General features: G+C 45.2%; 1 long non-coding RNA gene across 12 annotated transcripts in view; it reads left to right on the forward strand.

The window, feature by feature from the left end:
* Nucleotides 1-7,151: 7,151 nt before the first annotated feature.
* The window catches only part of LOC102550527 (uncharacterized), a 59,422-nt gene continuing 56,581 nt past the window's right edge, over nt 7,152-9,992 (forward strand). For 11 of the 12 annotated variants that reach the window (XR_010057173.1, XR_010057179.1, XR_010057174.1 and 8 more), the window contains exon 1: nt 7,152-7,286. This is a non-coding gene — a long non-coding RNA (uncharacterized LOC102550527). The remainder of the gene's footprint in view (nt 7,287-9,992) is intronic. The other variant, XR_010057182.1, reaches the window with a different exon arrangement.

Here is a 9,992-nt window from a genome sequence, read left to right on the forward strand (position 1 = left end):
GTCCAGCAATTCATAAGGAAACATGAATATGTCAGCCCTTGGAGGTCTTGGGAGAACACACAGTTCTCACATAATTTTGTAAAAGGGGTTCAGGCTTTTGAAACAAACAAACCATTATTTAAGGAGGCCGATAAAAATCAGGTTACATAGGACTAGATGAGAGAATGTACAAGAAGCAATTAGCGCAGAACATAGACCTTGATTGATAAGCACTCAAGCAATGGCCTTTATTATTTTGATTTATTATTCATTCCTTCTTATTTTCACCCCTTTGAGCTTCAAGACTTCATAATCTACTCATAAATTACATTACTCATTTATTCTACTAGCATCCATCAAATTATCTTCCTATGCACTAGGTATATTTAATAGCTACTGAGGGCTTAGTATGTACTAAGTACTTGACCCTACTTATTTCATTGAATACTCGGATCAACCTTAGAGGATAACAAATGGATTCCCACTTGTTACATGACTCTTTCTTGACGAGACCTGAATAACCTCTCTTCAACCCCCTAACACTAGATATAAGAGTAAACAGGAGAGGAATGGAGAGAAAACCCTAAATAAAGTCAGGGGTCAGGAATGGGGTGATGATGATAAGGTTTGTGGAACTTCATGGAGCAAGTATGATCTTCAAAAATTAGGGTATCTAATTTCTTCTTGTTGTTTCTTCTTTGTATATGACAACTTAAGAAACCAAGACTAACAGCAACCAACAACCCGTAACCCAACCCTTAGGGCTCTAGCATTTATATACCCTCTGTAAAGTCCCCCGAGTTCCAAATGTCACACAATTGCGGAAACTATCCGCAGCTGGAAAAATCACATATGCCCGAGAGCACGAGGCAAATCAAAGTCAGCTGCTGCAAAGCAGCCCCATAACCCCACACATGGGATTAAAATGAAAAACATAATATTTCTGTGTCTTTAAAAAAACCAAAATTCTAAAATTCTCACTACATAAAGATAGCTGGATTTTCACAGCTCCTACAGTTCCTAGTGGTTTTAAAATGGTGACCTCAGGGTCCTAGCACATCTGGCAAAGCTGTCTGTCAGCTGATTTGATTCTTTCATATTGTCTGAGCACATTACAGCAGGGGAAAAGAGAAATAAAGAAGAAAAGGGATCGATTTAAGTTGCCAATAGTTAGAAGTTGACTACTTTACCCTAATGCAGCATATCAGCAATAAATAAATAAACCACTGAAGGGTGGGGAATATTTTCCCATAATCAGTTATTAAAAGCTTGTATCGCTAATTAGTCTATTAGAACTTTTCTTTCCCTTCCACGTGTTATCAGCCTGACAAAGCAGAGAAAACCCAGCCTTCAGGGCAGAAAATAGGAGAAAAAAAAAGATGCAGCAGAAACAAACAGCTGTGCTTCTGTATGTTTTAAAAGCACAGCTCTTAGTGCCTGGGGCAAATCTACCTGCTACAAGGGAAGGAACATTTATCAAAAACCAAAGGGCGGTTGTCTTTGTTGAACAGAAAGGAGAAAAAAAGGTTTTAATCTTTAAAGAAAAAAACCTACTATAATGATATAATACTATAATCACAAGAAGACCTGTGAAGGGCAGTTCCACTGGATATGTGTGTGTGTGTTTGTGTGTGTGTGTGGGTGTGGGTGTGTGTGTGTACTCAATTAAGTACTCAAATTGATCCTGGTGGTGGCAGTGGGAGGCTCCTCACTATCCACCCCAATGTTCTGTGTTCCAGAATGAAATACACACACACACACACACACACACACACACACACACACACACACAGAGCCTTTATATTTTGATATGTCTAAAACAGCTCAATGGCTGGTTCACTTCCTAATCTCCGCATGGCTAATCCATCTCCCTCCAATATTCCAAGTCATTACTTACTAAAATCTACATTCTATCATTGCTGCCTTGGACCCAGTCAGGCAGCCCTCTTGGGACCACTTCGGCTCCTACATAGCAGCTAAGCTCTCTGCCCTGCACATTCTTGGGCGTGGTTTCTCCTCTCCTCTACCTTCTTCCAGCATGGTGGGTCCCTTCTTCCCCTCTTTCTCCTTCAGTCCCTTGCCCTGGAATCCTAAAAGTCCCACCTCTGTCTGCCCTGCCCAGCCATTGGTTATGCAATTTTGGGAACCCAAATTAACATAATGCAAGCAGTATTTGATCAAACCTCACTACAGATAGACAGTTATCTTACAAAGTGCCTAAAGCCATTTCTGTCATTCATATTTATAATAATGTGTTTGATGGTTTCATTGATGTTTTCAAAGTTGTTTCTGTCATTCTTTCCCAGTTGTCTCTGGGAATTCCCAAAAAGAAGTTTCAAATGAGCCCTGATCCCAACTGTGGTCAGGCATAAAAACTACTTTCCTCCTCCTCCTCCTCCTCCTTCTCCTCCTCCTCCTCCTCCTCCTCCTCCTCCTCCTCCTCCTCCTCCTCCTCCTCCTCCTCCTCCTCCTCCTCTTCTTCTTCTTCTTCTTCTTCTTCTTCTTCTTCTTCTTCTTCTTCTTCTTCTTCTTCTTCCTCTTCTGTCTTGGCACTAACTGGTTGTAGCTTCCTGCCCACCAAGGTCTTGGCAAAGCATCTCATCAAATTTCTTCTATGTGAGGGTGTGATAAAAACATGCCCCTAAACCTAATACTTGGGAGGCTGAAGCAGGAGGATTACAAGTTTGAGGCCATACTTGGATACATAGAAATATCCTGTCTTTTTTTAAATGTTTTTTCATAACATGTTTGTGGCTTCAGACAACAGTCACCAACATAGCTGACATTACCTGATATGACTTACAAGTCATTGTTAGACAGTCCCAAAAGCCCTGAGCCTCAAAGCTGTTTCGATCTCTATGAAGCAGATAGTAGGAGAGAACCACTGCCTTTCTACTCCTTCTGTACTTTTCAAGTTCTTAAGCTTCCTCTGTCCTTTGCTGAGTTACTAACAGACATCTGATAAACATGAAAACCACCTGACACAAGGTGGGATGTTGTATCATCCTGCTTAATTCTCAAAACAGTCATGTGCTGGGATGATATCATCCCATTTTACAGGACGGAAAAATGGAGACTCAGAGAGGTAAATTTGGCCAGACATCTGCAATCCAAAATAAAACATTTAATAAGAGCTTGATAACTGTTTGGTGATGAGCAGAATTGTAAATATGGAGTAAATAGACCCCAGCTTCTGGTAATCTTAGAGCCTGAAGATGTCCAGTGGCATGCAAAGATGGTCTGTCAACTGAAGTTAACCTTCAGAGTACAGGTATAGCCTCAAGGTCACTGAGTCTTTAGCTCATTCTTCCTATTCTGATTAACTTTTCCCAACCAAACTGCCTTATACATCAAAAACCCTTCAGTCGTTCTATGTTTCCATGCCTGTGACACATGTCTTAACATTACTTTCTCCCTTGGAGCTGAGAGGAAAAAGCAGATGGGGTGGTTGGCGGTGGTAGAGAATACCTAGACTTGGAACCCAACCTCAAATTTCTGTTGCCTGGTGACTAGCTAGGTAACCTATGACAAATTGTGTTCCATTGATCTACTTCAGTTTCCTAAAATGCAAAATGAGAACTGTCAGCTGCCAAGTGAAAATATTACTGTGAGGATTAAGTGAAGTGATATAACATAAGTAATGCATGGATGGAGAAGATCTAAAATTGTAAAGTACTACCACATACATCTGAAAGCAATTCTGGGTGCTACCGTGACCATTTTTTAGTTAAAAAGAATTGAAGACTCAGATTAAAAATCATTTGAAAACAGTAAGCAATTCTAGTATTTAAAATCTAGCTTTTGTCCTCTAGCCAGGTGTCAAAGACTTGTATTCCTAGCACTCAGAAGACTAAGGCAGGAGGATTATGAGTTTGAGGTCTCCTTGGCTTATATAGAAAGACATTATCTAAAACAAAAACAAAAACAAAAAAACAATAACAAATAAACAAAATTAATCAGAACAAAAGAAGCCTGGTTTTACCACAATTCAGAGTAATACTACATTTGCCCCAGGGTCTCTATAAGGTGTGTGCATTTTAGTCTACCTTTTGTTTAATGGGAACGGGCATGCTTCTACCCAACATTAGGTATTGTACTTGGCCTGGAGAACATTGTTGCAGAGGTCTCACTATGGCAGGGAAAGCAGATGTCACAGAAGTTAACAGCAGTATTGATTAGCAGCAGCTAATGTCATAAAAAAGAATGGACTCAAAACAGAAATGCAAGAGAACACAAAAGGATAGCTGAAGTTGAGTAGGATGTAGCAGGGAGAGTGCACACTCTTGAGTGGGAAGGAGGCTGTTGTTTTAAAGCCTGCAATTTAAGGAAAGTGTGTGCGCATGCGTGTGTGTGTGTGTGTTTGCATGCATGTTTGCCTGTACGTGTGCATGCGTATGTGTAGAGACAATTAAGGACAGATCTTTGAGAACTGGTGAGCCAGGTGAAGAGGTTTAGCACTGTCTTAGGGGTTCTATTTTTGTGAAGAGACACCATGACCACAACAACTCTTATAAAAGAAAACAGTTAATTGGGTGTGGCTTACAGTCCAGAGGTTTAGTCCATGATCATCATGGTGGGAAGCAAGGCATCATGCAGGCAGACATGGTGCTGAAGAAGGAATTGAGAGTTCTACATCTAAATCTGCAAACAGCAGGGAAAAGACTGAGCCACTAGGCCTAGTTTTGAGATTCTGAGACCCACTAGTAACACACTTCCTCCAACAAAGTCAAACCTACTTCAGCAAGGCCAGACCTCCCAATAGTGTTACTCCCTATGAGGCTAAAGGGGCGGGGGGTGTCTTCCAAACCACTACAAGATCTCGAATAGTTTTAAGTAAAGGAGTGATTGATACTTTTGGAAACTGATGAGCCTGGAATATTTGTTGTCTTTTGTCCAAGCAACTATAGTAGAAAGCCATTGTCTGGATAGATAACACAACAGGTGCTTGTTTCTTATATTTCTAGAGGCTGAGAAGCCCAAGATCAAGGTGGCTGGGGAGTTTGTTTCTGGTGAAGGTCAACCTCTGTTTTCACAGTTGTTTATCTTGTCCTCTTGGTATTTTTTCAAGTGGCAGAATGCAGTAAGAATGAGCAACTTTCCCGGTGTAGCCTTTTATGTATTTTTAGATATGTAGCCCAGGCTGTTCAGGAACTCATGATGTCCTGATGTGACTCTAAAGTACTGAGGTTGCATCTGTGTGCAGCCAGTACCCTGCAAATACCCCTTCTTTAAAGACATCAATCCATTCACAAGAGTTCCACTCTTATGACCTAACTACATCCCAAAGGTTCTAAATACTATCACATTGAATCTCTAGGTTTGAAAATAATTTGTAAGAGGACACACATACAAGCCACAGCAGATGTATACTTGGATCTGAGCCTGGTGAGGCCGGAAGCAGGAAGTGTAGGTGGGCTGAAGACAAATGTGGAAATTCAGAAAGGAAATAATGGTCCTGGTGAGGGGATAGAGAGGAAGAGGACCTCTGAGATGTGATTTAGAAAGTAGAATATAGATGTGATGTGCTGTCGAGTTGTTTCCTTACTGAAACATGCTCTCCTAGAGGCCACCTTCTTAAGATTCAGGAAGCAAACTAAATTTACAAGGTTCAAAACCGAGGAGTCTCAAGAAGCTCCTGAAATTTACAAGCCACAAAGTCCTTCCCTAAGGTTATATAAGTAGTAACAGTAGCTGGGGAGAGAAGTTCCACAGTTGTGGATTTGATGAGTTGTCACTCATGGTGGGAGTGGGCTTTTCAGTTGGTCCAGCTACCCTTCAGTCAAGCACGTTCCTACAAGGCACCCCAATAAATTTGCTTGTTCACCAAACTACATTTGAGTGGAATCGTTTCTTTGGCTGTCATAGGTTGGTCTGTATATATCTCCCAGGAAAAGCGGGTAGGGGGTGGTACTCCTTATTGGAACTCATGGACACTAGAGGTAGAATATCTGATGCTTTACAGATGCATTCTGCATGAACTTGTATCCTACCTTCCTCTAACAATCAATGGATAGAGGCTGCTTTTGGCCAGAAGAAAAAGAAATGAGATTGATCTCACCACCTTGAGGACTTTGTTTTCCAGCCTTGGTGGTATTCATGGGAGAATATAGATTGGTGTTGAAGCAATCAGAAAGGAGGAGGGTGCAGTTTTCTCTTGGTATCTCCCTAGGCTTTTTATTCCCCTGAATTCCTTCACTTTGAATATTTAAAACATTGAAAAATAAAGTGACCATGTAAATTACCTTAGTTGCAGAAGGAAAACACTAATCTCAAAAGACTTTACAATCAACTGCAAAATAGCAGCCGGTGCATGTATATCTAACAGTGGTTAAGTAGCAGAATGAATGTGATGCTGGAAAATCATCGAGGAGCAAGAGGCTCCTGTTGGCTTTTAAAGAAAGGCGGGGGTGAAAGTGTAGATCTGTTATCTTCCTCTAGTCCTTTCCACCTTATTTTTCAAGACAGAATCTTTCACTTAATCTTGAGCTCAGGTTTCCGTTAAACTGACCAGCAACCAGCCCGCTCCACTCCGCATCACTGGGACTACAAAAAGGTTTTTTTTTTTTTTTGGTTTTTTTTTTGTTTTGTTTTGTTTTTTTAAGGCAGAAACATAGTCTCGGAGACTGTTGAAGATGTCCCAGGATAGCGAGATGGCGATTCGGGAATTGCCAAGTGGTTTACATCCATAGACACCTGCAGCAGAGGTCTGAAGTTGGCGGTCGTGGTACTCTGAAAAGTTTCAAAATGCCTTGAATACAAATTTCTGCTTCTTTGTGGGTATGCATTTTTCTGGAAAGAGAGAGGGTGGACAGCTCTTCTCCAATTCTCCAAAGACTCTAAGTCAGAGAACTCTCAAAAAAAAAATAAAATAAAATAAAATAAAAATCTCCTGAGCAAGAATTTACAGGAAGATGGAAACATAATCTGGAATCTCACCACACAGGCCCTTAGTTTCCTGAGACTAACCCACGTCTCTTACCCTTACAAGAGAAACTTTGGAAGAAAATGTCAGAGGAACCAGGACCTGTGAAGATCTGGACAGCTCTGAAGTAGCCCTCAAGTTAAGGCGTGTTTATTGGCCGCGAGAAAATAATTGGCTAAGTCCTCTGCCGCAGTTCGGAAGGCGGCGACCGCGTTTCCAGCAGGCGCAACGCCGGACTTGGCCGCAGGGTGGCGCGGCGCGGACGCGGAGCGTGGGAAGAGCGGGCGGAGCTCTCGAAGCAGAGTCCGCAGTGTTGCGCCTCCGCGGGTCTCCGTGCATCCGGGCGGCGATTGCGGTGCAGCGCCGGAAGCCGGCGACCGCTCAGGTAGGAGCTGCGGCAGGGGATAAGCCAAGCCGGCCGCGCGTGACCTCGGCTTGCCGAGTTCGGCCGCGCCTATCCCTCCGCTGCTGCCTCGCAGGCAGGCGGGAACGGACCGTGGCCTGGGCGGCGCAGGCCTGAGGGGCCGCAGACCGGGGCGCAGGAACCTGAACGGTGCCCCGTGACTCGGCTTCCCAGTAGGCGGCGAGTGTGGTACTGCGCGGGGTGCGGCGACTTGGAGAGGCTTCGGGGAAGGGAAGCGGAGACAGGTGGTTGAGGGACGAGGAACGGCGCAGTACATTCGAGACGAAGGAGCTTGCTCCTTCTAGCTCTTAAGAGGCGCGGAGGTGCGTGAGGGAAGGCCAGGGCGTAGCTTGGGACCCGCAGGTGCAGCTAGAGGACATACCACCGGGCAGGTTTTCTGCGGACTCCCACCCTACCATTAATAACGTGGGTGTGGCAGTGGTGATGGGAGACTTGGATGGAGCTCTGAACTGGCCCTCGGCGGCCCCCTGACCCGCGTGCGTATCCACCAGCCACGGACGCCTGCGCCGCTGAGTTGGGGGAGGAGCAAGCCCTAGGGGTAGCTGCTCTGGCAACCTACGCTGCCGCAGAGATGGAGCAGTGAGGTCGGAGTTGTGGACAGCTCTACGTGCTGCAGTTCAAGTTCCTAGGTGGTGGGTCAGCTTCGATATGGGGGAAACAGGATGAATTTACTCAGGACCCTTTCCTGTTTGGCATTTGCCAAATATGTCCCCTCCCCCCATACACACACATTTAACATAATTTGTTAGAGACAGCAAACGACAGAGCAGAGGACAGCTCGCCCAGCCAAACCTGTTGCTGCTGCAGTGCTTGTTGTGTCAGGATAGAGGGGTTTCTGGACCTTACCCCTCCCTTGCCCACCACTCCTGGATGCCCTCCTGGCAGGCTCTGTAGAGTCTGCTGCTAGCCAGTATGGGATTGGTATTGTGGCCTCCACCTGACACCCACAGGGGAAGAAGAATGCAAGAGCCAGGGAAGCCTCTCTGTCTTCTGGGGTAAAAGGAGCAGGTATAGACAGGGCTGAGGCAGCAAGATCCTAGGTTTCTCTGGCACTGGTGGCAAGAGGATTGCATGCCAGCCCCAGCCCAGCCCCTTGGGCTGGTTTCCACTCCTGGCCTGTCTGTGGCAATGGATAACTGCATTGGTGCTACTCGTGCCACCATGTTATGCAACACTTATATAATCTTCCATGGTGTTAGCTCTGTCTCTGTTCTGAGGTCACACCGGTAGGAGAGAGGATCTGAGGAAGTTTTTGGGTAGACCAAGTCTCCCAGCTCATCCCCAGACAGGTTTGTTTTGATCCTGGAACAAACAGGTGCCCAATGTACACCAGCAGTCCATTAGTAAGAAAGGTGCTGGCTTGGGCAGTGTTCTCCATTTCATCCTGTCTAGTGAATTGTTTGCTTAAGTGGATGCCATTCTTCCTGGCATGGCAGGTGGGTACGGTGGGATGACCCCAAGATGTGGAACATATCATACATTGTGCTTGATAGTAAGGATTAGTTCAGACCTTGAGGTTTTGAGCAGCAGACTAGAACGGTGGCGCTGGCATTACAAGACATTTGGAGCAGGCCTAGGGGACAAGAGGTGGTCAGGGAAGGGTGTACAGGGAAGTGGATCAGACAGCAAAGATAAACATGGTGTTCTTTTACTGTACTCTCCACTGGGCTGTCCCTGGTTACCAGGGCAACAGAAGCAGTGGTGAAAATCATGCTTCCGTTCAGTGGAAAAATCAGGCTCCTCCTCCTCCTCCCCTTTCAGTTGCTGCCAACCTTACCCTTTGGGAGGATGGTGTCTCTAGGGATCAAAGACTCCAGCGCACCCCCTTTATGCTCTCCATTGTCCATTTTTTCAAATCTCCCCCTTTCCTGTGTCCTCTTGTTCCCCTAAAGCTCCACAGTTGGCAGCTGTGTGGGAGTCGAATACACGGGGGTGGGGTGGGGGGAGGGGAGGGCATGGACGTCATCACAGGGCAGGGCTAGCCAAGCGTAGGCAGAGATATGATGCAGCAATGACAGGAACATGGCTCAGAGGGTCAGGAATTGATCAGCTCCTTGAGAGGTTGTTTTCAGGATGTTAGACAGGTGGAAAGGGAAAAGTGAGATGGTAGAGGACATCCGGGCTCAGGCTTGTGGGAAGTAGGGACGTGCGTCATGGCGAAAGCCAGGGTTCATTCATTCAGCAACTATTGTGCACCCCCTAAATTAAGTGAGGTTCTGGAATCTTGGAAGCCACAGAGGTGGCAGTGAGCCTTGACCTTGAAGAGGTTTGTATACACAGGAGGAGGATGAGTATATGGAGGAAGATTCTGCATCATTAAAAGCCGGACAGAGGGTGGGGGAAGTGACACAGGCGGAAGACAGGCAAGTCAGACTATGGGAGTTAGAGTGAAGCCTGTGGAGATGGAAGGGAGAGGCAAGTCAGACAGCCATTTTGGTTTGGGGACAGGACTCGGGGAAAGAAAGTGCTGAAGTTTTGAAGCATAGTGGTTGGTGGAAATAGGAAAGTTAGTATTCAGGCTTGTTCAGGGGAGACACAATTGATTTCCTTTTAGACATCTTTGGAGTGAAGTTAGGATATTAAGTCTAGAAATATTTATGGTCAGATATACAGAGTTTGAGATGGAAGTTGGTTGTGGGAAGAGGTTCTAGGAAGAGCTTGTACATG

Source organism: Rattus norvegicus, chromosome 13 (assembly GCF_036323735.1).
Source record: "Rattus norvegicus strain BN/NHsdMcwi chromosome 13, GRCr8, whole genome shotgun sequence".
Taxonomy (NCBI): Eukaryota; Metazoa; Chordata; class Mammalia; order Rodentia; family Muridae; genus Rattus; species Rattus norvegicus.